At 44.5% G+C, this 27,191-nt stretch overlaps 1 long non-coding RNA gene across 3 annotated transcripts in view; it reads left to right on the top strand.

Annotated features, from left to right (window-relative positions):
- Positions 1 to 27,191, top strand: part of LOC144930540 (uncharacterized) — an 89,498-nt gene that overhangs the window by 40,316 nt on the left and 21,991 nt on the right. For 2 of the 3 annotated variants that reach the window (XR_013635750.1, XR_013635751.1), the window contains exon 5: positions 4,451 to 4,637. The exons of the other annotated variant lie outside the window; for it this stretch is intronic. This is a non-coding gene — a long non-coding RNA (uncharacterized LOC144930540). The remainder of the gene's footprint in view (positions 1 to 4,450; positions 4,638 to 27,191) is intronic. 3 annotated transcript variants of the gene reach the window in all.

Below are 27,191 nucleotides of genomic sequence, written 5' to 3'. Positions count from 1 at the left end.
AGAGTTAAAGGATGGAAGGTACCAAGCTCCACTGAGCATTCCAGGACAGAGGAAAGAAAAGTTAAATTTATCAACAGAGAACAGGGTAGATTTTTCTATAGTCTGTAACTCTTGAGCCAGTAAGTTGGGTTTTAAAAATAGGGGGGGAAGCCACATTTTCTTTGCCTAACTGCTCCAATTTTCAAGTTGAATTCCATGTTCACTCCACAGGTGGCTGCTCCTTCAAGCAGGCAAATCAACTGGTCCATGATATTTCCAGATATAGTATTGTACATCCTTCAGTTCCCCTGAACCCACAGTGACCCAGTATAATTGCGAGTGTGCAGTATTCTGCATTCCATGGAAGCAGGAAGCATTTCAAGGAATTGATGTGACCTTTTTTCCCTGGAAGCTTTTCCTGCATTATGCAGAGAAAAGTAACTGGAGGCTGGGGGGAAGGGAGGTGTAGAGAAATTGACTTAGCGCTTGTTTACATGATACAAGCAATGCTCACCAGATAGGTGTGAATTCTAACACACACCAATGTGTTCTGCATTACATGGTCGGTTTAGAACTTGCTGGCATGCACTAAAAATTCCTTAGCTCAAGTTACTGTAGTACTGTTTCACCGTGCCCTAGATAACCTCTAGTGCATGGCGCAGGGGTCCACATGGGTCAGTTAGTGCACAATTGTTGGTGCGCATTAACACCCCTCTGGTGCCCATTGCCACACCATGAAGATAAGCCCTTAAAAGTCCAGTAGAACTTTACTGAGTTGTAAACAGAACTGGCAGTGAGGGGTGTGGCAACATATACATAAGAAGATGCCAGAACAACAATAAAAACAAAGGGCCAGATCTTTATAGAGCACAGCTCCTAAGGCACCTTCTGTTCTGGACTCTCTCAAACCTCTGGCCACTTATTTAGCTGTCTAAATAGGAGCTGTTGGGTGCTGAAATCTTTTGGAGAATCTTGCCCTAGAAGCCCTATGGTCTCGTACCAGCTGTTCATTCTCTTCCTGTATGTGAATTTTGTGCTCATGGAAGGTGCTGACTTGACAGCCCTGGATAATGAAGTCCTTCATTTATCCTAAAACAAGGTGTAGTTTGGGAAGAGGCAGTGCAAACTTCCTCATCATTCACCTGGAGGGCTCTCACTCCAGGGCTAAAAATAGCAGAGTAGATGTTCCCACTCAGGCTGGAACCTGGGCTCTGAGACCCTCCCCACTTCCTGGTGATATTAACCCTAAGGTCAATGGTGAGGAAGTTTGCACTGCCTCTTCTCAAACAACATCTGCTATTTTTAGCCCCATAGCCCAAGCCTTAGTCAGTTGACCTGGTCCCTAAGACTCTAAAGCTTTGTCTACACTGGAACCTGAATGACAAAATGTCAAAACAACCCCCCCCCAAACCACAGAAGTTTTGCCAATGAAAAGCATCGGTGTGAACATGCTTTGTCATCAGTAGAAATCTCCTGCCGAAAAAGCTATCACTGCTCGTTGGGGGTGGAAGTCTTTTGTCAGCAGGAGAGCTCTCTCCTGCTGAGAGAGAGCACCTACGTGGCTGCGTGCCTTTTAGCAGGCCGGCTGTAGCAGCACAGCTGTGTCACCAAAAGGTGCATAGTGTAGACAAAGCCTAAGACTGCTACTGGATTGTTTGCTTTTAATTTTCAGAATTTCCAAATTCTTTCTCACCAGAAACATCTTAGATGCTTAAGCCACCTGACTCTAGGGGAAGGCTCCCAATTAAGGTTTGCAAATTGAGATAAGTGCATCCCTGCATTCTGGATTTAGGCACTTATCTGTGAGAGGACAGGGCTTCAGACACACACCTCTCCTCAGATTTTTTCATTGCCTAGCTTAGACGGGGAGGCACCTAGCATGCTGGCTTTTGTGAATCTCATTCTTAGGCACCTATCTCTCCTCTTTCATTGTATAGGGAGCCTAGGTGCCTAACTTCAGTTTTGTGGATCTCTGTGGTGTCTCAAAAAAAAAAAAAAAAAAAAAGAGGAGGACTTGTGGCACCTTAGAGACTAACAAATTTATTTGAGCATAAGCTTTCGTGAGCTACAGCTCACTTCATCGGATTAATTCAGTGGTGTCTCAGTGATTTTTCTAGGTGCTGTAATGTTAAGCATCACAATGCCTCAGTCCTTTTGTGGATCTGGGCCTATATCCTTTCAATGTTAATGTCTCATTTTAGATTAAGGGAATCAACAAAATGGCATCTGCTCCTGCAGACAGGCTTCTTGGAAATCTAGGGTTGAGATGGTCAATGCTGACCACTCCCATGGGATAGAACTCTGAAAAATGCCTAACTGACTTAGGAGCACAAGTTCCATTGAAAGTTCATGCAACTTGGACTCTGAAGTCATTTGGGCTCTTTTGAAAATCCCACCCATAAATTACAAGTCAGGGTTTGTGTGGCTAAATCCCCTAGTCAGCACTGGAAATCTCAACTGTAAAAGTTCACTGCTCAGGAAACAGAAACACAGCTACATACACCCTACCACACTGAAAATACCAAAAAATATATCAGTAGATGAGTACCCCACACTTCTAATGCATCCAATGAAGTGAGCTGTAGCTTTTGCTCAAATAAATTTGTTAGTGTCTAAGGTGCCACAAGTCCTCCTTTTCTTTTTGCGAATACAGACTAACATGGCTGCTACTCTGAAACCTGTCAGTTAGCATATAGTGTCTGTTAGGGCAAACAGTTGCTGACCTGGCTGTGGATGGTCAGGCCTAGTGGTGAGAGCGAGAGTTCAGCCTACCGATTAGAGCTGTGTCCAGGAGACAAGCCAGGGATCAGTACCAGAGGGGCAAAAGCCAAATGAGAGAGGCAGAGGGGTTAAACCAGAGTTGTGAACCCGGGATTAGTACCGGAGAGACAGAAGCCTATGTGTTGTTGCAACTGTTTTTACTGTAATGTGAAAGTGGGTGCCTTCTGCCTTCTGCCAAATGCCAGAATCAGAGGGTCAACCAGAGGCATAATGCAGAGCAGGGGGTCAAAGTCAGAAATGAGCAGAAAGCAGGGTCTGGAACAAGGGCTAGAGCGGGGCAAGCACTGCTGTGTAGGAGGCACAGTACACGTTGAGCAGCCACTGAACTGCTGGGGGACCAGGCTTATAAACAAGGCTGCCAAACCAGCAGCCAGCCAGGGGCTGTGGCCACCCTGAGCTCCAAGGCAATGCAGCTGGGCTCCTTGGTTGCCTAGCAGCATGGTTAGCCAGGGGGCAGGCCAGCAGCTGGCCCCTGGCACAGACATAGGCTCAGAAGGCAAAATTCTGATCTTTACACTGGTGCAGACACATGGAGGTGAAAGGAATTACACCAGGGCAAGTGACAGCAGAATTGGGCCCATGGGGTTCAGTGCTGGAAAAGGCCTATTATCTTGACTACTTCCCACTGCATGTTTGTCAAGTGCTTTTCCACTCCAGTTTCCATGATAGTATCAGAATACAGACAAGATCTCCACCACTTCCTTCTGGAGACAGTCTAATAATAGGCTTCATTGTCAGAACACTTCTTTTTTATTTATTTTTTGCTCTTCAGGCAAAATTTGCCTTCGTGCAGTTTCATTCCCTCATCCTTGACTATACCCCCTTTGACTAGCCAAAGCAATGTTTCTCCTAGCATACCTCTACTTCCATCAGAGAGTCCAACTCTCTGTAACTATAATTGCCTTAATCCTCATTTCATCAAACTGTAAAAATTAGCTTTTAAAATATTATTATTCCTTTTTCCTCATGAGTCAATTCTTCCTTCTTTTTTTTAGGGTGGTATTTCACAGAGCAGAGTTAGGCCAGTGCTGAGTGCTTTTAAAAACGCTGCCTTTAATCTTTATTTTGCTGTTCTCTGAATTTTACAAAGGAGGTCAATGCTAGTATCCCCATTTTATTGATGTGAGAATTGAGGCACTGGGAGGGGAAATGACTTGTCTAAGGTCACCCAGTGTCAGAACAGAGAATTTATCCTGGGTCCCAGTCCAGTGCCCTATCCACGTGGCCACACTGCATTAAGGTTGCCAGATGGGATTTGAAAATACAGTCAGTAAGTGTGGGGTCTAAAGAGACTCTTCCAGATGGGTGGAGCTGCAGAAGAAGCTCTTGCACTGATAGTAGCAAGAATTTTCTGAAGGGACAGTGAGGAATTTGGTGAGTTTGTGCTAGATAAGAAGAGAATGGTCGGAGGAGAAGCAAATAGAGAGGTGAAAAGTTGTATGTATTTTAAATAAAACAAATTGGTTGTGATTATAATTAAAATAGCAGATACTGGCGTTAATTCAAATCTTGATTAGCAAATGTTCCTATTACTTATAATTCATATTAGCGTGGAAGGCAATTAATTGCCGTGCTAAGTGACAGTATTATTAATTTCCATAACTGTTACAGAGAATGCCCTCCATAGATAACACGAATATCCCCTGTGTTAAACTGCTAATCCAGTCTCTTGTCTCTCTTCTTCCCCCAGGCTACCTAGTCTACCTAGCTGCCAATTCCCTTGTCTGCTTCACTTCTGCACTTTGATTATATGGGACTGGCTGCCAGATCAACAGTAATGCAAGTGAAGGAAAAATGAAATTAGCTCATCCCACTAAAAGTGGACAAAGCAAGAGAGCATGAAGATTTGATTAGTAAAAAGTGTTCTCTAAATGAAGGTGAGATGTAGAGGGGGAGTTGGTGTAGTTTTCATCATCATAATAAGAAATAATGCTATTTGTAAGTAAGGGCTCAGTATATTTTTTTCTTAAGGTCCTGCAGTTTGCACAAGGGGAAATGAGTGTTTACTTACAAATTTGTTTCAAAATAACCCACATTAGGTAGTGTTTACTTCCACGCAGTAATTGGCTCATGCAAAAGTTTGCAATAATTTGAGATATTTTAGACCTTGTGGGGTCCCTAATGATTTTAAATCTGTATCCTGCCTCTTCTGTTTAACACAAATCCTTTTATGAAATGAAAGGAATGCAATAATATAAATTATCCCTCTGGAGTCTAAAAGATTCAAAAGTACCCATCTACCCAAGCATTTATTTTGCTATGTGTCTAGAAAGTAACTGCTCTGTGGGTTAACCTTTTTATGGAAGTTTTTTTTTTAATGCTTGTACCCAGAAGAAATAAAGTGCAAACGTACAGAGCAATTCTTTTTTGAGCATTGGCTTCAAAATGTAGCAGAATAACTGCTCCTGCCACCTTCATAATGCTGTGAGCACAGAGTATAAGACGAGCGAATAAATACGTTCATAAATGGATTTTTTTTAAAGCATTCACCTGTTGCTGTGTGACAGCCATGGATTCCCTGATCTATCCACAGAGTGGGTACACAATCAGCAATGGCAATGCTAGTTGCCTCAAAATGCCCAGTCCGCTCAGCTCTCCATGGGAGGGGTTAGTTCAGCCTCCAGCTCCTTCAATTCGTGGACGCTGTGCTGAGAGTGGAAACATGTCCCAGTTGCAGTGGGGGTGCTTTGTGATTTGCCCACTGGAAATTAGACCATCACCAGTTTGTTTCACCAAACAAATGGCGATCGCATCTCGGATTGCTAATGACTGCCTTGGGCGTCATGACTTAGAGATGACGGGTGAAATCCTGACCCCCGTTGAAGTCAATGAATGTTTTGCAGAAGTTCACCTGGAGCCCATTCCCAGTCACATGAGCCCTCCAGTCTCCTGACACTACACTTTAAACTTACTTCAAAGGGGTGTTGTGAAGCTTAATTCATTAAAGTTTGCAAAACACTTTCAAATACAGAGCTGGAAAGCACATCAGCAGTGCAAAATGTTATTTATTAGAAACAAAAAGCAGTAGCTAGATGCTATTAAGCAAATAGAAAAGGGCCTTTTGCTATTGGAAATGCAACTGAACAGATGTCATACGACTCAATAGACATTTGTTATTCACAAAGAGTTTTTTCACTTTGAGAATCAGACCAGGGGAAATATGATTTGGCATCACAAAGTGATGTTATAAAATATGTGCTATAAAGTAGAGAGTGGATCAAATGTGTTGCTTTAAGGAATTCATAAATGTTTTCTTAACAGACCATCTCTACACACACGCTTTCACACCCTGTAACAATTCTATCTGTCACTAACACACTCATCTTCACCACAATAGCTAAGAATAGCGCCCCCCCCATAAGCTGTTTTGTTTTTATTGCTCTGCTATGAACTATGTCTTTTATTCAGCCCTGTTAGTACCATGATAAATACTTACATGCTAAAGTTTCCTTGTTGTTCAGAAAGGATAATTCATAGAATGTGGCAGTTCCCCTACTCTTTAGTCAGCCATGTCATGGAGTTGTCATGGAGAAAGAGGCAGAATAATGAGGACAGTAAAATCCTAAAGTAAAGCGGTTTCTACCGCAGATGCTTTCCATGATCTGAATTGTAAACTAAACTGTAATTCACTTTGGAATTATTTCTTCCCTTTGGTAATCCAGAAGTTAAACTGGTTCTAAGTCTGCAACTTGGCTGTAAATTTAACAAAAGGGAAAAACCTCCAGTACAATACATGCTAGGCATGGTAAATAAGTTTTAGGGGAACTCTTTTAACCATAGGAATCTGAGGGTAAGAGAGGCAAAGCCATTGAGCTAGGTAATTAGTTTTAATTATTGAAAAGTGTTAAAGGACAATGTCCATAGTGAGCCCAGTCATACCGTCCTCAAGGCCAATGGGGAAGTGTTAAGAAGGCCATGGTGGAGGAAAAATATGGTCATCTAATCCCAGGGGTTTATGAAAACGAGTGCGCCAGTCCCATAAAAGCCTTTGGCCTTCAAGCTGAGTAAACGTATGAAGATTCCATCACATCTCCCCTCAGGGATCAGGAGAGGTGCTAGGGTACCATGGAGATCCACAGAGTCTTGGTGTTATTTGCTTTGTAATAAATGAATAATATAAAGTTATTTGTGGGTACATTTGGAGGATTAGGGCCTCAGACTTGTATGCATCTCAGGATTGGGTTTGTGTCTTCATATAAGCCTGGACAACACCTAGCATATAATTATAATAGGTCATCATTCCCTGCATTATATTTAGGTGGGATGTTGGGTTGGGTCAGACAAGCCCTCCACTCATAACATTTCTGCTGAAATTAATGAGTCTCATATGCAGAGTTTTTTCAGCCCTAATTCAGCAAAGCATTTCAGCCTTACTGGGGAGATTACATCCATCCCTAACCAGGAACAGCAATTAAGTCCCATTGACTTTTATAGGACTTAATTATGTTGTTAAGTGCAGTTCCTGAGTGGGGATGTTTTCCTGGACTAAGGTCTTAATTAGTAGCTCTATATTTGTTTGAAATTGTAACATGTGGTTAGGGGACGTTGTATTTAGTCCCTTCTTGAAAAAAGTGGTGTTGTTCCAAACATGGCTCAATAGTACCTGGAACGTGGTCTCCAGCAATGCTTCCTGCAAGAAAATATCTTATTCTTGACATACTTTCCCTTTTCTATATAGTGTTGTGTTTGCAACGATATAGTTAAGACTATGTCAGCCTTTCCACTATAAAAACCTTCATCTCCAAAACATGTAACTGGTTCATAAAACCAGCCTAAAACTTAACAGACATATGTCTAGCTTAGCGATGGAGGTGGTGGGGGAAGGAAGGGAAAATTTCAAGAAAATGTTTGTGGCTGTTTTTCCTACTGTAATAAAAATAATAAAGAAATTTACAGGTCAGATCCTCAGCTGGTAAAACTTGGCAAAGCTACACCAATTTAAACCAGCTGTAAGCCTGGTCCTACTTGTTTAAGACTTGTTAACTTATGCTTGGCTCATAGTCTTTTAAAAATTCTATTATATAGGTCATTACTTTAGTATGTGAAATTACTCTGGTCATTTGTGAGGGAGTAAAGGGTAGGGCTGGTTGAAAATTTTCCATCAAAACTGTTCTTTGATGGAAAATCGAGTTTTCAACCAAACATATTTTCTTCAGAGGGGACACTTTTCAAAAAAAATGTATCTATATTTATTTTGTTAAAAAAGTGAATGCCCACCTTCCCCCCTCCCCAAATACCAAAATATTTTGATTCTGAAAAGCCATCATGGGAACAGTATTTGGGTGCCTCATTCTCCCATTCTCTTCTATGGGTCAGGCTCCCATGATGCACCTCCACCATGCAACTGCCATCACCTCTCCTCATTGAAGAGAGTGACCATGGTTGATCCTGGGAGGTGTAGTCTGACCAGGAAGGAGGAAAATTTTGATGAACCTCAATTTGTTGTTGTGGTTTTTTTTGTTTCTATCTAAATTTTCCACTGAACTAGCTCTCTTTTCCCAACCAGCTTTAGTAAGGAGCTGTTCACACCTAATTCCTTTGTTATAGCCCGTATAAAGATTGGCCAGAATTGCACTGGGGAACACAGAGCTGTTACCAAAATGCTCACTACTAGGAGCACAGGGACAGTGGGAGTAGGTGGAGCCGTAGTTCAACTTCCTGCCTGTGCCCGTCATATCTGCTGGCTGACTGTGTAGGAGCAGTATGCTGTATTTAAATGGGTGTAGCTCCTCCATGCACTGGTCAATGCCTGTGTTCATTCCCCTGTCGATGTGTGGTTCTGCATGGACCCCCAATTCAGTAATTGCCCGGATAGAACTATCTGATTCCCAAATAATGGAGCAGTTTCATCATTTAGTCTTGTTTAGGAGACAGAGGGAAGAAAAAGACTCTCAAAAAGATTGTAGTGACTCTTGCCACACCCCACCACATACTCTGTGGCCCAATTAGCAAAGAGAATTTCATGTTACCATGAAATTGTAACTAAACATATGGCCCTATCCTTCTCTCATAGACATCAGTGGGAGGTATGCCAGGCCCATAACACACAAGTAAATGCATGCAAAGTATTAGGTAACTCTTCAAGCAAACCCTTTGACCTAAATAATATTTTCAGTCTTCCATGTCTAGATCCCATGGGAAAATCTAGTGCACCCCATTATAACGTAACCTTTTTCATGCCAGGTTATGAAACTGCATTCTGAGCGATTCTTTGGGTGGGTAGGCCAGGAGGAGGAAAATTCTTTCTGTGCTTTACGATTTTTATTTTTGTTCCAGGCTTCACATGTTCTTTTTACAAAGTTTCCATACATTTTGAGAAGATTGGACTTTGTAGCATTCTTGCATCCCCTTTTTAAGTAAAACCCTCCAATGCAGTTGTGATTATTGGTGGCAGAAGAATAGATCAAAAATTCAGAGCCCCCTAGTCACAGGTATGGTTCTTCTTTGAGTGCCTCTTCATGTCAATTCCAAACAGGTTCGTGCGCACAGCAGCCAGAAGATTTTTCCCAAAGCAGCATCCATTGGGTCAGCCTGAAGTTGCGCCTTCATGGCACTCAATATAGAGCCCTGCCAACCCGCCACCCCTTCAGTTCCTTCTTACCGCCAGTGACAGTTAACTGGAATGTCCCGTAGCTCTTGCCTTGGCAAGCGCCATTCACGGTGTCCATTGTCTATTGTTCTTCATACTGTTAGAGTTAGTTAGTAATTGTAGTGTAGATTTTAGTAGGTAGATTTTCTTGGGGGGGGGGGCCCCGAATGCCCTGGCGCCGTGGTATGCCCTGGTCCCCGGGCTTTAAAACTTGTGAGGCCTGTGGTAAACGCATACCTAAAAGTGACCCGCACTCCTCATGCTTAGGGGAGAGTCACCAGAAAGACCGGTGCAGGATTGGTCGCGGGTTTCTCCCTAGGACTTTGAAAGACAGAGAACAACATCTTAAGGTCTTTCTTATGAAGGCTGTGCTCCGGCCCCAGTCAGACCCCAGATCAGAGGATCCCGCACCTAGCACCTTCTCCTCCTCGGTGTGGGGTGCCCCGGCACCATCTACAGGGGAACCGGTGCCAAGAAAGGATTCACGAGACTCTCGGCACTGTCATGGCTCCTCCCACGGGCAGGCTGCAGGCAGGCACTGGTCACAATCACCAGTGCCACAAAAGAAAAGGAGCCGGAGAGGGGCTGCTCTCCCTTGATTAAGACCAAGGAGCCAGCCACTGTGAGACCCCAGTTGGGCCACCCACCTTGGCCCCTTCACTTCCTAGGGTCATGTTGACTCCTACCCTGGTGGTGGTTCGGTCGAATCTGAACGCTCGCTGGGCCCACGGAGTCAACAGCTGCAGCTGCCATTGACTCTGGAGGCATTGCAGGCGGCCCAAGACTTGTTGCACCTTACAGCACTGTTTTTCCCTCCCAGAAGGGATGAATCACCGGTGCCAGAGTGTCCCCTGGCACTGTCAAGGGGGAAGCCTGCTATGATGTCGCGGCACTCACCATCCCCAGAGCACTCCTCAGCACTAACAGCCCAGGTGCGGGAGCCATGCCGGTCCCCTAGCCCACGCCATAAACTGTCGGTGCCTCGCAGTACAGCTCCTCTCTGGTTCTCCTTCTCAGAGACCTCGTAGTCAGAGTCTGACTCTGTTCGCTCTGACAGGAGTAGGAGCAGGAGATCGAGATCACGGTGGGATCTCTTACCCGGCGCAATGGCAACACCCGACCCAGTGGCCCTTCTGGACACCCTGGGCCTTCCACCAAAACCAAGGGCAAAGCCAGGAGTCCCATTCCAGAGTGGTGTTGGTAGCTTCAGGGTCAGGAGCTACTCTGGCGTTTTCTGGTGCCAGATTACCACTGGATTACCACTGCTAATAGCACCAACGTCAGCTCCCTCAGTACCAATTACAATGACGCCGTCTGCATCGGTACCAACACTGGCATCGATAGCTCCGTCACCAGCGGTCCTGACTCTGACACCAACTCTTCTGGCACCGGTTTCTATAGTGCCTGCACCAAAGGTCATGGCACCATCAGGCTCGACAGCAACACCCCGGGAACCCAAGGCACTGCGGGAGCCCCTGGGCAAAGACGAAAGGGAGAAGCCAGTCCTTCCGGGGCTGATTTCTTCGCCAGATGGGGTGGTGGCGGGCACTTCAGTAGCCCCGGCCCTGGAAGACAACAGGGTCCTGCAGCAATTGCTGCGGTGGGTTGCCCAGGGTTTGCGAAGGAAGCAGATCCCATAGTGGATATTCTCACCCCCTCCAGGCCTGCACACATTGTCCTGCCCTCATAAAAAACATCTCTGACACCACAAAGGCTTTGTGGCAGACCCCCAGCCTTATTTCCCCCCCCATGGGTAAGTGAAATGAAAGACACTATTTTGTTCCATTGAGGGGCTACAAGCACTTATATACCCATTCTCCACCAGATTCCCTGGTTCTGGACGCTGCTAACCAGCACGAATGCTAGGGCTACCAGGGACCCTCTCCAAAGAATTGGGAGGCGAAAAGACTTCTCCTTTTTGGGAGAAAGGTCTACTCCACAGGCGGCTTGCAGCTCCGCATTTCGAACGAGGAGGCCATTGTAAGCAGATACTCCTATAATACTTGCGGAGCAATGGCTAAGTTTGCCGCAGGACTCCCTTGTAGAGTTTTGGGCTCCAGTGGACGAGGGCAAGCTTATTTCCCGAGCCTCACTGCAGGCCGCTCTAGTCCAGCAGACTATTCAAGACCTTCCCTTTGAGGGTTCAGCTCTCTTTGGAGAGAAAACAGATAAAAGGCTGCATAGCCTAAAAGACTCAAGAGCCACCTTCAAGTCACTTGGCCTCCATACTCTTTCCACTCAGCGGAAGCACTTCAGGCTGCAAGCTCCTCCGCAGTTCTACCAACCACAGAATTGACAGGTTGGTTCCGGAGGAGGTTGCAGCCTGAAGTGAGTGGGAGCAGCAGGAAGAGACTGCACCCATCCTCAGGCCAGACCTCTGGCCAACTAAGCTGTCTTCAGGCCAGAAGCAGGCCTTTTAAAGGTGCGCTTGAGGATGGCACACCAGTGCACAGACTGGATCCAAACCGCCTTACCTTCTCGTCCCGACTATCCCCTTTCTACCTTGCTTGGTTTCATATCACATCGGACCAATGGCTGCTCTGCACAGTAGAGGGGGGATACTCCCTCCAACTCTCGGCTCTCGCGCCCCATCTCTTTTCCTCGTCCCTCTTTAGGGACCCTTCTCACGAACAACTTCTTATTCAGGAGGTGCACTCACTCCTGTCACTGGGAGCAGTGGAAGAGGTTCTCGGGAGCTGAAGGGCAAGGACTTCTATTCCTGGTATTCCCTAAAACCAAAAGTCAGCGGCGGGCTCAGGCCCATCCTAGACTTGTGAGAGCTCAACAGGTTCATGAAGAAACTCTAGTTCTGCACGGTCTCTTTGGCCTCCATCATCCCTTCCCTGGATCCAGGGGACTGGTATGCCGCCCTCAACTTGAGACACGTACTTTCATATAGCAATCACAGCATCTCACAGAGGATACCTCAGGTTTGTGGTGAACAACAACTACTACTACCAGTTCACAGTCCTCCCGTTTGGCCTGTCAGCGGCTCCTCTAGTATTTACCAAATGCATGGCAGTCGTAGCGGCATTCCTGCGCAAGCGGCAGGTACAGGTGTTCCCGTACTTCGACGACTGGCTGATCAAGGGCTGCTCTAGCCCAAGTGGAGGCACAAGTCGACTTCATAAGAACGATGTTCAATGGACTGGGCCTTATTCTGAATGTGGGGAAATCAACTCTGTCCTCTGTTCAGCAGATGGAGTTCATAGGGGCAGTGCTGGACTCGACACAGGCCAGAGCATACCTCCCGGAAGCCAGATTCTGGGCTTTGGGCAGCTTCATTCGAAATCTCAGGCAGTTCCCCTCCACCACAGCAAGGGATTGCCTGAAACTCCTGGGACACATGGCCACTTGCACCTATGTGGTGCAGCATGCCAGGCTCAGACTCCAGCCGCTCCAGTCATGGCTAGCCTCAGTGTATGGGCCAGTTCGGGACAGTTTGGACAGACTCATGATTTTGCCTCGCCCGGTCCTTGACTCCCTCCAGTGGTGGCTCGACCCGCAGGTAGTGTGCACAAGGTTCACCTTCACCAGTCCTCAGCCATCCCTCTCTAGTGACTGATGCATCAACCTTGGGCTGGGGAGCACATCTGCGAGACCTCAGGACACACAGCGTATGGTCTCAGAGGGAACTCACTCTCCACATCAGAGAGCTAAGAGTGGTACACCTAGCATGACAGACTTTCTGAGCCCACTTGACAGGGAGATGTGTATCAGTTATGACAGACAACACCACGGCGTGGGCTGGGCCACCTCTTCCCGTGGCCCCCATTGGCCTGGAACGGCGAACCGCAGCTAGTGGGAGCCGCGATCGGCCGAACCTGTGGATGCTGCAGGTAAACAAACCATCCCGGCTTGCCAGGGGCTTACCCTGATGGGCCGCGTGCCAAAGGTCGCCAATCCCTGCTCCATATCAACAAACTGGGGGGTGCATGCTCCTCCCTTGTGTCAGGAGGCCCTCAGGACAAGTTGGCGGACTATCTCAGCAGGTCATTCCATGGGCACGAGTGGTTCCTTTGCCTGGATGTCGCAAATTTCATCTTCCAATGGTGGAGTTTTCCCCAGATAGACCTGTTTGCTACGTGACACAACAGGAAGTGCCAGCAGTTTTGCTCCTTCCTGAATCACAGCTCAGGCTCCATTGCGGACATGTTAGTCTCCCCATGGGGAGATGGATCTCTTATATGCATTCCCACCCATCCCTCTCGTTCACAAGGTGCTCCTCAAGATATGGAGGAAAGAAGTTTTGGTGATTCTGATAGCTTCAGCCTGGCCCCGCCAACACTGGTACACCTCTCTCCTGGAAATGCCCATGGAAGCCCCAGTCATCTTGCTGCTCTTCCCAGACTTAATAACTCAGGATCACGGCCGTCACCAGCACCCAAACCTTGAGTCGTTGCACCACACAGCATGGAAGCTCCATGGCTGAACCCAGTGGAGCTCTCCTGCTCAGACTCAGTTAGACAAGGCCTCCTTGGCAGTAGGAAACCCTCCACTAGGGCTACCTACCTGGCCAAATGGAAGAGATTTTCAATCTGGTCGGCGCAACACTGTCCACTTCTGATGCTCGCCTCTATACCACTTATACTGGAGTACCTTCTCCATATTAAGCAGCAGGGACTGTCCATGTCATTAATAAAGGTTCACTTGGCTGCTATCTCCGCCTTCCATCCAGGAGCGGAGGGACAGTCGGTCTTTGCCAACCCTGTGGTCAGCCATTTCTTGAAAGGTCTCGACAGGCTATACCCACACGTTCGACAACCAGTCCCAGCCTGGGACCTTATTCTGGTCCTTTCCAAACTGATGGGGCTGCTCTTCAAACCGCTGGTGACTTGCTGTCTGCTCTACCTCTTGTACAAGGTGGCATTTCTGGTAGCGATAACCTCAGCCAGGAGAGTATCATGCTCAAGGCTTTACCATCAGAGCCCCCTTACAAGGTGTTCTTTAAAGACAAGATTCAGCTCAGGCCACACCCAGCTTTCCTCCTGAATGTTGTCTCCCAATTTCACATCAACCAGGATATCTTATTCCAGTGTTCTCTCCTAAGCTGCACTTGAGTGGCAGGGAGCAGAGGCTTCACTCACTGGACGTTCGCAGAGTGCTAGCCTTCTACATCAAGAGAATGAAACTGTTCCAGAAGTCCATCCAGTTATTCATGGCTGTGGCAGACAGGATGATAGAGCTTCCAGTCTCCTCTCAACAAATTTCATCATGGATCACGTCCTGCATCCGAGAATGCTCCAACCTGGCAGAGGTTCCTGCCTCATCACTCACAGCACATTCCACCAGGGTGCAGGCTTCCTCAGCAGCGTTCCTGGCACATGTTTCCACCCAGGAAATATGCAGAGTGGCAACGTGGTCCTCAATACATACTTTTACATTGCATTATGCCATCACCCAGTAGGCCAGAAATGACGCAACCTTTGGTAGAGCAGTGCTCCAGTCAGTGGACATCTGAACTCCCACCCCACCCCCGGAACTTGGGCTTGGGAGTCACCTGATAGGAATTGACATGAACAAGCGCTTGAAGAAGAGAGAATGGCTACTCACCTTCTCTTAACTGTTATTCTTCGAGATGTGTTGCTCATGTCCATTCCAATGCCCACCCTCCTTCCCCACTCTCGGAGTAGCCAGCAAGAAGGAACTAAGGGGTAGCAGGTCGGCAGGGTGCTATATTGGGTGCCATGAAGGTGCAACTCCAGGGGGCGCCCAGGCCAACCTGACGGATGCTGCTAGGGCAAAATCTTCCGTCTGCCATGCACGCGCTCGCGCACACACCTGATTGGAATGGACACGAACCACACATATCAAAGAACAACAGTTACGAGAAGGTGAGTAACTGTTCTTTCTGCACTCAGACGATTTTTAATTCATTTTCTATTAAACTTCTCATTCGTCCACCATTGCAGGCACCTTCCAGACACAAGCTTAAGCCTTTTTACCAATAAAATAAAAATTTTAAAAAATCTTGAAAGCAAGTCTGATGGCTTTATATTGGACATGCTGCTGAGATAACCATGCAGTGACAATAAACACAGCCCTCTTTGTGTACACTCCAATGGTAGGAGTGAGCATCTGGGATTCATCTGGAATCTGAAGTTTGCATCAGGAGGTAACAGTGGGCCCTCTGCATGACTCCAGGCTGGTCATAATTTAGTTTTCATTTACAGTGTAAGTGTAAACATCTGTCAATATTTTTAATGACCAAAAAGAATTCAATTACTTTTTCATAAATGAACATTGACAAATCATTTTCTCTTGGACTCAGCTAGGGAGATGAGAAGGTTGATGTATTTATTTGCATGGAGAAAATGTAGTGTAGCCTTGTAGGGGGTTGTGCAAACCATGTGGAAAGAGTTTATGAATTGTTCTTCAGAATGGCTGATGAGGATAGTTTAACCACATGGTAGTGGCTGAAGGGATAGATCTGGCACTGAATAGCTTTTCACAGATGTTGTACAACAGACTCAGGTCAGGATTATTACTGGCTGCTTCTGGATGACTGGGTAGGCTATAAACCAAACAGAAGACCCATTAAGCTTTCCTCTGTGTGTGGTGGGGTGGACAAATGGTCTACAGACTTTAATAATCACTAGCTGGGGATTGACAATGTGTTAGTGTATAAAAACACACACATACCTGTATACTGTATAGGGTTTTCCATTCGAATTTCTCCCTTTCTCTACACCTTTCACAATAATCTTTCTTTATTTGGGTCACTGCTACATTTTTTTAGATTTACTTTATTCAGTGTGGGTGAGTTTTCCCCTATCTTGCTGCTTTCATCATCCCTCCAAAGAGGAATAGAAACCCAATAACACCAGAGTTCCAGCAGAACCTTCGAAACCATAGAGTTTGAGTGGCTTGGAATTAGGGAAAGCGAGTCTCACTGGAAGCCACTCAGTTACTTGGGGAATAAAAGTCACCAGGGAACCTCACATAATTCCAGCCTTTGTTATTTTTGTGACTTTTGTGTTTGGCTCTCTGGTTTAGCAGATGTGTGAAACCACGTGCAGCCAGACAGCTCTCTAGGACCTTGGTCCTGAAAGGCCAACACTAAAGGAGAAATGTACCCACTTTGCTCCAAAGGGGCCTGAGTCTACTTTCAATTACATCGCTGTAATTTCTATAACAAAACTAGAGAAATTCATGAAGGGTAGGTCCATCAATGGCTATTAGCCAGGATGGGCAGGGATGGTGTCCCTAGCCTCTGTTTGCCAGAAGCTGGGAATGAGTGACAGGGGATGGATCACTTGATGATTACCTATTCTGTTCATTCCCTCTGGGGCACCTGGCATTGGCCATTGTCGGAAGACAGGATACTGGGCTGGATGGACCTTTGGTCTGACCCAGTGTGGCCGTTCTGTTCTTGCTGTAAACCAGGAATTACTCCACTTATGTCAATGGAGATGTACTAATGTAATCATGTAAATGAGATCAGAATTGGGCCCCAGTGGTTCACAGGGCAGGAGGCACTTGTCACCAGGGATAATATGTGATATATATATATGTTTTTCTGTGCTTAATTACAAGTGGCATTTCTATACCAGGGGCTGGAGGCTCCATCTTGTTGAAAAGTGATGTCATATGGCACCAGTACATTATTAAAGCAGATTGGACACTGGTCTTACAGTCCCTTTTTCGAGGCTCTCGCATTGCTAGTGTCATAAATAATTAGAGCCATGTGGATTGTTTCCAAAGAAACCTGAAACCATGTGCAACTTGCCTACTCTGATGTTTCATTAGAATTTCAGCCTTCAGTCCAGTATGTAGAAAGGCTCACTCTGTTTCAGAAAATCTGGGCTGATATATGGTTTTGTGTTGAAACCAGGTGAAATTCCACAGTTCTGCTTAACTGTGATGGGAAATTGAGTGAAGCTTGGCTGATTCAATGTTTTATTTGGCATTTGTCTGAGTCTGTCTACATTAAGGAAATTCACACTGTTGTAACTACATCAAAGCTGTGATATCACTGCACCCCCAACTTGTATATGAGCAGCACCCAGACTAATAGGAACTTATACCAAGAACACACTACAGTAAACTTCACTGGTGTAAGCCTCACTACACCATTTTAGTTGTACTAGTGTGAATTTCTTTAACACACAAGGCCTGAACCTTACACTGAAAGCAAAACTCAGAGGATGTGGGCTAATGCAAAGTAAAAGGAATTAAGAGTCTAACAGAATCATACAAATGTAGGGCTGGAAGGAACCTGAAGAGGTCCTCTAGTTCATCCCCCTACAGTAAAGCTGTATTGAGTATATCTAGACCATCCCTGACAGTTATTTGCCTAACCTGTTCTTAAAATGAACCCTTGCAAACCAAAGCCACAGAGTTGCATAGATCATTAAGGTCCCTTTTCAACAAGATGGCCACCTCTAGTATACACTGCTAATTTAAGTGACTGATAAGGTTTCAAATAAGGGAAGGTCCTGAATGCAGACTGGTGGGCCATTCAAGTAGGCAAGTCTGCTATTTGCTTAAGCAGCAAAGTGGTTCTCAGATTGGAACACACTATGAAATACTTTGGGAACCAAGCAATGGGGGGATCAGGTTGTTGGCCTCCACCTGAGAAAGGCCCAGGTTTGCAGCTTTCTCTTTTACATAATGCAAAGGTTGGAGTGTGACAGATATTGCAATCTCCTGCAATAGCTTTGGAGGAACATACTGCATGAAGGTTATGAATGGTTTATGTGGGTCAAAGATTGTATGCAGCTCTGGGGTGGGATGGTTGCCACGTCTTCTACAGGAATCAAACACAGTGGAGGGTGATTAAGGTGAACCACTCTGGTTGTAAACACCTCCTGAGAGGTGTAAACACCTCTTTGCATATACTGATTCAGACTAGGTTTGCAAAGATCAACAGACAAAGAAAGGGCTTTTGGTGTTAAAAGGCTGGGTTTAAATTGACTTAGGGCCTTCTTTGTGATCCAGCAAATGGACAGGACCCTCTGTTCAAGGGTGGCTCTAAGCCTTGTGGATGGGTTGGAAAGACTTCAGCCTACTAGGGACCCCATAAGGGTGACTCCTGGTGTATTTAGTGTGTGTTTAAATCTTTTTATTGTTTTCTCTGTAATACTTTTACCTTAAGGATAAATGTGCTTGCTTGAAAAGAGCTGAGTGGTAACTTATAACTGCTCTCAGTTCAGTGTTCGTAGCTCTCAGAGAGAAAGCAAAGCATGGGTGATGTGATAGTGTAAGGCAGGAAGCTGTGCAGCCTTAAAACACCCTGGTCAGAAGAGAGGTGATGGCTCAGGTCTCCACCCAAGCGAGGTGATGGCTGAGAGAGAGAAACCATAAGTGGGTGCCCTCAAGGGACCATGGAGGATGAATACAGATTCAGTTACCTTGAAATTGTGACATGGAGCACAGGAGATAGTGTATGCACTGAAGACAGGGAGAGGTGGTGCTGTTTTAGTTTGTCAGTGCACCCTCATTTCTTTTGGTCTGCCAAATGAGCCAGCCCATAGAGTCGTGAGTGGAAGAGATGATGCGGGTTTATACACCTGAGAGAGGCTCCCTGTAGTGTTGCTCTCTATGTTGGAGACAGGCAGTAGTTCTTGTGTCAGTTGTACTTATCAGTGAGAGGGCGATACAATCCCAAAGCCAGTATAATAGTGCATTGCGGGGGATTGCCCTCATGTACTTGACCAAAATTTCCATTCCTCCACTGTTGTATGACAGCGAAACCCCAGATGCAGGGCATTTCAATGCTGTTCTTGGTGTTCTTCATCTGTGGTTTGAACACCTGACAACCAAACAAAGGTTCTATTCAAAGTTGATTCTAAAAGTGGTAAAGATCTGGGGAATCCTTCAACTTTTCCGGAACCAATTCACCCATCCCTAACTAGGATTCTAGCCACAGAACAAGTTGTGTTTGTGACTCCCTACCCCTTCCCCTTCAGGAGTCCACCCACACTCATCCAAAATAATAGAAAATAGGGAGAATAATTACACATAATTACATAATTACACATGCCTTTTAACCATGTCACTCAGGGTATGTCCGCACTGCAGTCTGGAGGTGCGAGATATGTCAGAGCTAGCTCTGATCTAGCTACCTCAGCTCAGATAGGTCTACATGGGCTACAGTCACATCGCCTGATTTCAGAGTAGACATACCCTGAGTAATATGCCAGAATGTGACTTTGAATATTAAGATGAAATGACTGCGCCTTTTGATGTCACACCCATGCACCAGCTCTTAAGGTTGCATAGCCAGGACCTTATCAGTGTAAAACCATGGCAAATTCTTATGGTCATTGCTAAATGGTTGGGGGTGAGGAGAACAAAGTAGTAAATGGGATCTTAAAAAAAATGTGGAGAGAGAAAATCAACGAACAATAAGAGCATCTAAGAGAGAGGTGTTGACCTTTTCCCTACCACAGTATTCTCTTGCAACCAGACACTAGTTTTCCAGCGTGGAAGATGCATTCCATAAACCCTCGCAGTATTTTTGAAATTAAATGGACAGTGTCCCTTTAACAGACAATCGGTTAAACTCTTCTCTCTGTTTCGGCCATGCAACTTTAAGGAATTAGAGCCATAAAGTCTGCAATTGTCATTAAGAAGCTGGTAGGGAAAAAAGTAAATAATTTAAAGAGAGACAACTTTCATCTAATCATAAACTTGAAAAATAGAATATTCCTAAAATAGTCATTTTCATGGCAGGTCGTTTGAAATTCTGTTTGCTGTTATCCCTGATGCTTTTGTGTAAAGCTTCCTGCCACTCGTTCCAAATTCTCCCTCTGATGGATCCCTTGGTGAAGAGTTAATCTTGCATTTGCAGCATCCCAGCCAGTCCATAGAAGTGCATGGGATGTCAAAACTTCAAATGAAGACTTCATTGCAGGATCTAGTAAGAGGGAGCGATGAGCATAGAAGAAGCAAAGCCTTAAATGCAAATCTATTCTACAGCGATGAGAATCAAGTGAAAGGTAAATGAATTAGCATTGAAATAAGATCCTCAGCAGGTGTAAATCAGCATAGCTCCATTGAAGTAAAAATCAATGCTGGGCAAGTCTAGACCAGCTGTGGAGCTGGTCCTGATATTTTTGAAAGTTTCCGGATTATGAGAGTTCCTCTTTAAAATATGCTTATTCAGATACCCCTGACCCACTTCTACTGTAAACAAAACATCCACTTCAAAAGCAGCCGTTAAATTCCTGTCCTGTGCCAGTTACACATGCTTGGAAGTTCACTGTGAGCAAACAGCTTCACAACAGCATCTACCCACTTTAAAATCCAGCAGTCACTGAATACACAATGGAGGGGAAAATTCTGGAATTTCAAACTTTTGACAATATTTTGTTGGAAATTCACTTTGCCAGGAAAAAACTCCCAAATGTTTTTGGCCAAAAAAAAAACCTAATTAATTAAAAACACCGACCACGTTTTTAAAAATTGAAAAATAAGAGCATCTAAGAGAGAGGTGTTTAAAAATACATTTTTTAAAAGTACTAAATTTCAAAAAATCCCTTTTCCCCCTTCAGTCTGTTGCCCTTGAGCGGGAGCAAAAACCTTTGTGGTTATGGAGATCCCGTCAATGTTTTGGTGCCTTCTCCCATTAGCTATGGGAGCCTTTTCTTGTCTGTGCCATACACACTATTTGGTTTATGAGAGTCATTACAATGAAGTAATGCAGCACTTGGACAGCCAGTTATTTTTGCTGGACTAAGTTCACCCTTGCATCGTGAGTGGAGTGCTTTCCAAAGGACTGTCTGTCATCACCACTGAAACATCAATTTTGCCCCTGTTATTCTATTTGTCTTTGTGTTTTACTTGCAAGGTTAACCCAATGGTTGAATTTCAGGATCATGTCCAAAGTACTCAGATCCCAAAGAGAGTTCTCAGCTAATCAGGCAGTGGAGCCTGTTCAACATCTGGTTTACATTAGCGAATAGCTTTATGTCTGAATGGTGAGCTCACAGCATGGAGACAGCAGCAGTACCTTGATCTGCAATCGCTCAGTCTTGTATGGATTACTGAGGTCGCCGTTAATGTCCAGGAGGCTTCCGACAAAAGTCTTGCACTGCTGGTTTCCTGTTTGAAATTCCTTTGCTTTAACATGTAGGCAGGATTTTCTGGTCACCAAGCTGGAATAAATGATGTATTTGTGTGGGAGGCATCAAGATATCTGACGTCCCAGTCCTGAGGGTTGGGGGTGAAGCTGAGTGATTAGAATTAGGACTGGGAAATAGAACTCCTGTCTTCTTCTATGTCTTCCTCTGCCATATATTTTCTGTATGACTTCAGTGCCGCATGTAAGTGGAAGAACAGTAAATATTTTTGCTGTATTTACAGGTCACTTAACTCGTCAGGCTCAGTTTATCCAAACATAAAGTGGATCTAACGAGTACTTACAGGGGTCCTGCAATATTTGTCAATAGCTGTGAGGTTCTAGGAAGAAATGCATCCTAGTACTGTAAAAATGTAATGTTTTAAGTAGTGCTTATCCTAGTTTTACCTATTACGTGGCCCAGATGAAATGGCAATAATGCGACAGCACTTGATCTTCACTGTAAAGTGTTACATTTTCCATGATTGATAATCAGACTCATCCAGTACATGAACTGAAGATATAATAACTCAGATGGCTTACAACAGTGAACTACTTATCCGTTTACTTTCCTCCATGAGAAACCACTGTCTTGATACCTCAGCTCCTCCAGCTTCACAGGAAACGTAAGCCAGTCCCAGGTGTAAATGTAAGCAGACAGGATTTCTCTCATCCTTTCCACAAAGGGGTCTGTTTGACACCTCTGTTTCCAGCTTCACTGTTGTCTTGGTTCAGACACTGGTTTTTCCTAATGGGCAACAGTGACATTTTTTGCTTGTGCTTCAAAAACTCTCGTCAAAGAGCAGCACTGTGTGATTGCTTAGTGCATTGGGGCCAGTTCGTTGTCTGGTATAAATCAGCATTTATCAGGCAGCCATAGCGGATGCCTGTATTTACTGATACAGAATTTTGACTATGGGAAGCCATTTAGCCTAAAGTATTTTCTGTGGATTCAAGGGGATTTTTCTAGCCTGATTTTCATTCTAATTGATGTTTATCTAACTTAACCGAGTTAAAGTTGCTGAATCACATCTGCAGACTCAAACCTGCCTTACAAAGTCGAACCTCCATCCAACAGGTATATCTACACTTGGAGCTAGGAGGGTGATTCCCGGCTCTAGTAGACGTGTGCTGGTTCTTACCAAGCTAGCATGCTAACAGTAATAGTGTACCTGCAGTAGTACAGGCATACCCCATGGGTATGTACTCAGGGCAGCTAGCCCTCGTCAACCCTTCCCGCACTACCGTGACTATGCTAGTATTGTTAGCTTAATAAGAGCTAGCGTGAGTACGTCTGCGCAAGCTGCAAATCTCCCCCCTAGCTCCAAGTGTAGATGTAGCCACACAGAGTAAAGTAACAGGTCATAGGACATGATTCCCCTCTGACTTACACCAGTTTAGCCCACTGATTGCACTGAACTACTCCTGACTCGTACTAGAGTAAGTGAGAGGAAAATCAGCCATGTAGTTTTTAGCCATTGAAGACATATCTTCCAACTGCATACAAGGTTGATTTCGTTTCTCATACCTAGCCCGTATACAATATTTGTTCATCCACGGACCTGAGAGCACATTACGAAGGTGGGTAAGTGAAGTATCATGAGTCCTAATTTATACGTGGGGGAAACTGAGACACAGAGGCATTAAGTGACTTGCAAGAGTCACTCAGTAGCATGATCAGTAGCATGGCTGGGATGCAGCCCAGAGCTCTTGTTCCTAGTCTGCGTCCTTTGCACTGGGCTATGGCTACTTCCCAGAACTCTTGCCACTTATGCGACACTGAATAGGTTACAAAGAAGATCAGGGGCCAGATTCTCAGCTGGTGTAACTAGGTCTAGCTCCATTGAAGTCAGTGGAGCTAGGCTTGTTTACACCAGCTGAGAATTTATTCCCCAAGTGTTAAATCTTTTCCAAGATTGTTTTTGTAATGGTATGTGGGGGCAAGCTCTTAGAAATAGACAACATCTGCGAAGCATTAGTTGAGAATGAGCACTGCCTAATTCAGGTAACTGAATAACGTGAGCCATTCCTAGGTTTTGTGGTGCCTTGTACAAAGTACGACACATTGATCCCCAAGAAGATGTCAGTGACCTCCATTGGGAGCTTGGTGCATTTCAGGGTGGGGGCCACAAAATGAGGGTTTCAGCAGCTAGCAGGAGGCTTAGCGTGGGTGCTTATCACTGCCAGGCTATGGAGAATGGGGTCACGACTTCATCTCTCAAGGTATGTTTGTGAGAGATGTGAGAGAGTAGGGACTCTACAAGTGCAGAGCCCAGTGCAGTCCCGCTCGGCCCGTACCTAGAACCAGTGCTGTAGCTGGTAATCAATAACAGTGGATGTGGGGTGTTTGTAACCTGACTCCCATACCTCCTGGGAGGCCTCTAAATTCATTGCCATGTACAACACTTGTATCCCTGCCACCACAGGGCATCTTCTTTGGGGCATTCTGATCGCTGCTTCCATAAAGTCTAACACTGTAAGTGAAAACTCTTTATAACTCCCAGCAAAAACCCCTTAGCTAAAAAAAAACTGCAGATTAAGGTTGCTAGGTGATAACAGCTTTTACATAAACCAAGTCCTGAAAAGCAAGGAAATGAATAGTTAAGGATGTCGTAAATCTTATGCTGGCTACATAATAAACACAGACATGTTAGTCTTATCGGGTAGAAAAAAATTAATATTTCAACACAGCATGCATGGGGCAAAGGAGATGGAGGAAGAACAGGTCACCCCGTTATTAAATTAAAGGAGTGAACAGCTCTGGCCAAGCTCATTCATTAGTTATTTATTTAGATCTACATGGATGTTTAACAAAGGTATGTAGCCAATGCTCCGGGCACTTCTGCCCTATTATAGAGCGTGCAAGAGAGAAATACACAGCTGACTTCCTACATCCTCCCCTTTCTCCCCCCCTCCCCCCCCCAAAAAACAAACCCTTCATAAGACCCCTATTCAGCTTCAGTGCATATTTAAAGTTAAGCATATGTTTTGCTGAATCAGGGCCTAGGTGGTATATGGGCTTTGGTTGGCTTTCATAGGGATGAATTTCACTGATCGCAAAGATGTTCCTTGAAAATGATTTTATTGTAGTGCTGATCCAAAGCTCTTTGAAGTCAATGAGAGTTTTTCCATCTTCAGATCAGGCCGTAGAAGAGGTTTCTACTCTGTTACTGAGTTGCTTTTGCCTTGCTTAATTGATTTTCTTTTCTTTTTTTTAATTTCCCTACCATGGAGAGAGAATAAACACTGAGTAGCCCAGCTAAACACAGAGTAACTATGTACATTGTGAGTATTCTACATCTGAAAAAAAGTATTCACTCATATCAAACCAAGAGATCAAGAGCTTAAACTTAACAAAGCAAAAGCCAAGAGAAGGGCAAAGACAAGCTGAGCATCTGTTCCACAGGCAACCTAGGGGTCTTTAGCATGACCCCTCAAAGATTTCCAATAGGAAAGGAGAATAAAAGGATTTTTCTGATGCTTGGTGAAAAATTATTAATCCAAAATAATAATAAAAACTTACTTCCAGAATTGATTGTGGTGATAAATGAAGGAGAAACATAAAGCTTGAAACAGAGATGGCAAAAGCATGTGCTAAATGCCATTATGTAGAAATAGAGCAGGAAGATTCCAAGAGCACCTAGCTTCTATAAACTCCCGGCTACCCTGATTCTAGCAGCACTGTAACTGTGGGGCTGACGCCAGCCAAACAGTACTGTATATTTTTCTTCACTGTATCAGGGTGGAAGGTTAGACAGCGGGAGAGTTTATAAGAAGCAGATTTGGCTTCAGATATTTCTTTTAACCTTCATAAAATGTCCCCCGATCCAGCAAAAAGTGCAGAATTCTAAGAACAAGGGAAAGGGAGCATATAAGGAATATTTGCCTTTCATCTTTGTAAAACACCAAGCCATGTATTCTGTTTTAAGTAGGACTCTGTTTTGCGAATGACAAAACGATTTTAATTTAGATATGGTAATATAGCAACTACCCTATTCTTATGAAAGCAGGCAATCTGAGGTATAGCAAAATATTCTAGATTCTTCACAGCTGTGGTAATGCTGTTACATGTAATATCCATGTAGCTTGACATAACAAAGGAAAAATCACATGACCCTTTTGTTATGGCACAATCTAAAATGACCAGCCACAAGATGACCACAGTGAGGTGCTGTGGTCAGCTTTGGCATGTCCTTAACCAAACAATGTCATAGTGAGAGCTGTGTGAAAAAATGGAACAAATTCTTAGGGAAAATTTTTGAATTCCTTTCCACAGTTTTTAAAACAGAACTTTTTTTTCCCATATTGCCACTGGGAAAAGGAGGAGTGGGAGGGAAGGAAAGCCAAAAAAAAAGGTGGTTTTTTTTATTTTCCAATTTCATCCTGAAAACAAAAATATCAGGGGAAGATATTGCTAAAATTTCTGATTGTGAAAAAAGGCCACTTCACATTTTTGCTACTGCTGCTGTTCAACCATTTTTGACTTGTTCTGGTCAAAGGACAGTTGATTAATAAGATATTCTCAATTGCTATGTGCATTGACAACACCACTACTGGGGATTGCAGAGATGTGAGGGGAAGAATTTAGCCCTTGGTAAGTACCTCCATTTCTTCCTCCAGCATGACCTCATGATCACTTCTTTTGTGGCCTTTGGCCCGTTCCTGGTACTAGGATTACCTTTCTCCAAATGGTTAATGCACTTTTCCAGGCCTCTCAAAATAGATCCCCTTCTCTTTTCTCATCCTGTCTGTCTTCAGCATGACTTTCAAGAGGTTTGGATACTGCAGAAGATTCAAATAAGCATCTGTGCTGTTATTATGTTCAAATAAGCATCTGTGCTGATATTGAGAAGCAGTGGGAATGTCCATGAGAAAGATGGGCCATAAGGTAGAATGTGTGGATGCTGAAGGGTTGAATGCATTGCAACAAACTCAGATTGGCACAGGTTGCCTTAGCTATGCATGTGTCCTATACACGGCAAATAATTTAATGACTGAGCCTCCAAGAGCAGAATCCTCAGAGAATATAACATGACCTCAATTGTCTAAACTTTAATATGATCTGAATGGGGTTCCCCAACATCTATTAATTACCTTGGACATTTGAAGGAATGTTCAAACTTATGCAGTGTGCCCCCAGATATTACTACATCCAGATTGGTTTGGTTTTCCGCTCAAGTTGGAGTTTTTCCAACTTTGAGTCAAAGAAAATAGTCCGAGTCACAAAAGGGTAGACAAGTGCTGCTATATTTTCAGTGTTATTCCTTCTAGCATGTTGACCCTATCCTAACCTTCCAACAATGGTGGAGTTTTAGTGCCAGGTGGCAGATAAATTGTCGTTGTGGTTATTTATTTATTTGTATTACAGTGGTATCCAGAGGCCCCAACAAGGATCAAGATTAGCATCCCATTCTTCTGTGCACTGTACGAACACATAGTAGGAGGCAGTGTGGCCTCATGTATAGAGCTCTGGGCCAGGAGATCTGGGTTCTGTTCCTAGTTCTGCCACTGGCCGGTTGGGTGACCATAGGCAAATCACCTTTCCATGCCTCTGCTTTCTCATCTGAAAAATGGGGAAGGATGTGGGATGAATATAAGGATATTATATGTCCATTTTTTATTGTGGTGTTTGCTCCATGTTCCGATACTTACGGGACAATGCAGAGAACCAACTGCTTTGAAGTCTAGCACTGAAGTTTAACCAGTGTAGCCAAATAGTTCATCTTATCATTTGTGTGATTTCACATGTAATCAATGTGTGATGAATAGATGTAAGTT

The sequence above is a fragment of the Lepidochelys kempii genome, chromosome 5 (genome assembly GCF_965140285.1).
Source record: "Lepidochelys kempii isolate rLepKem1 chromosome 5, rLepKem1.hap1, whole genome shotgun sequence".
Taxonomy (NCBI): domain Eukaryota; kingdom Metazoa; phylum Chordata; order Testudines; family Cheloniidae; genus Lepidochelys; species Lepidochelys kempii.
The sequence above is the reverse complement of the archived record's forward strand: the minus strand, read 5'-3'. Positions and strand labels throughout refer to the sequence as shown.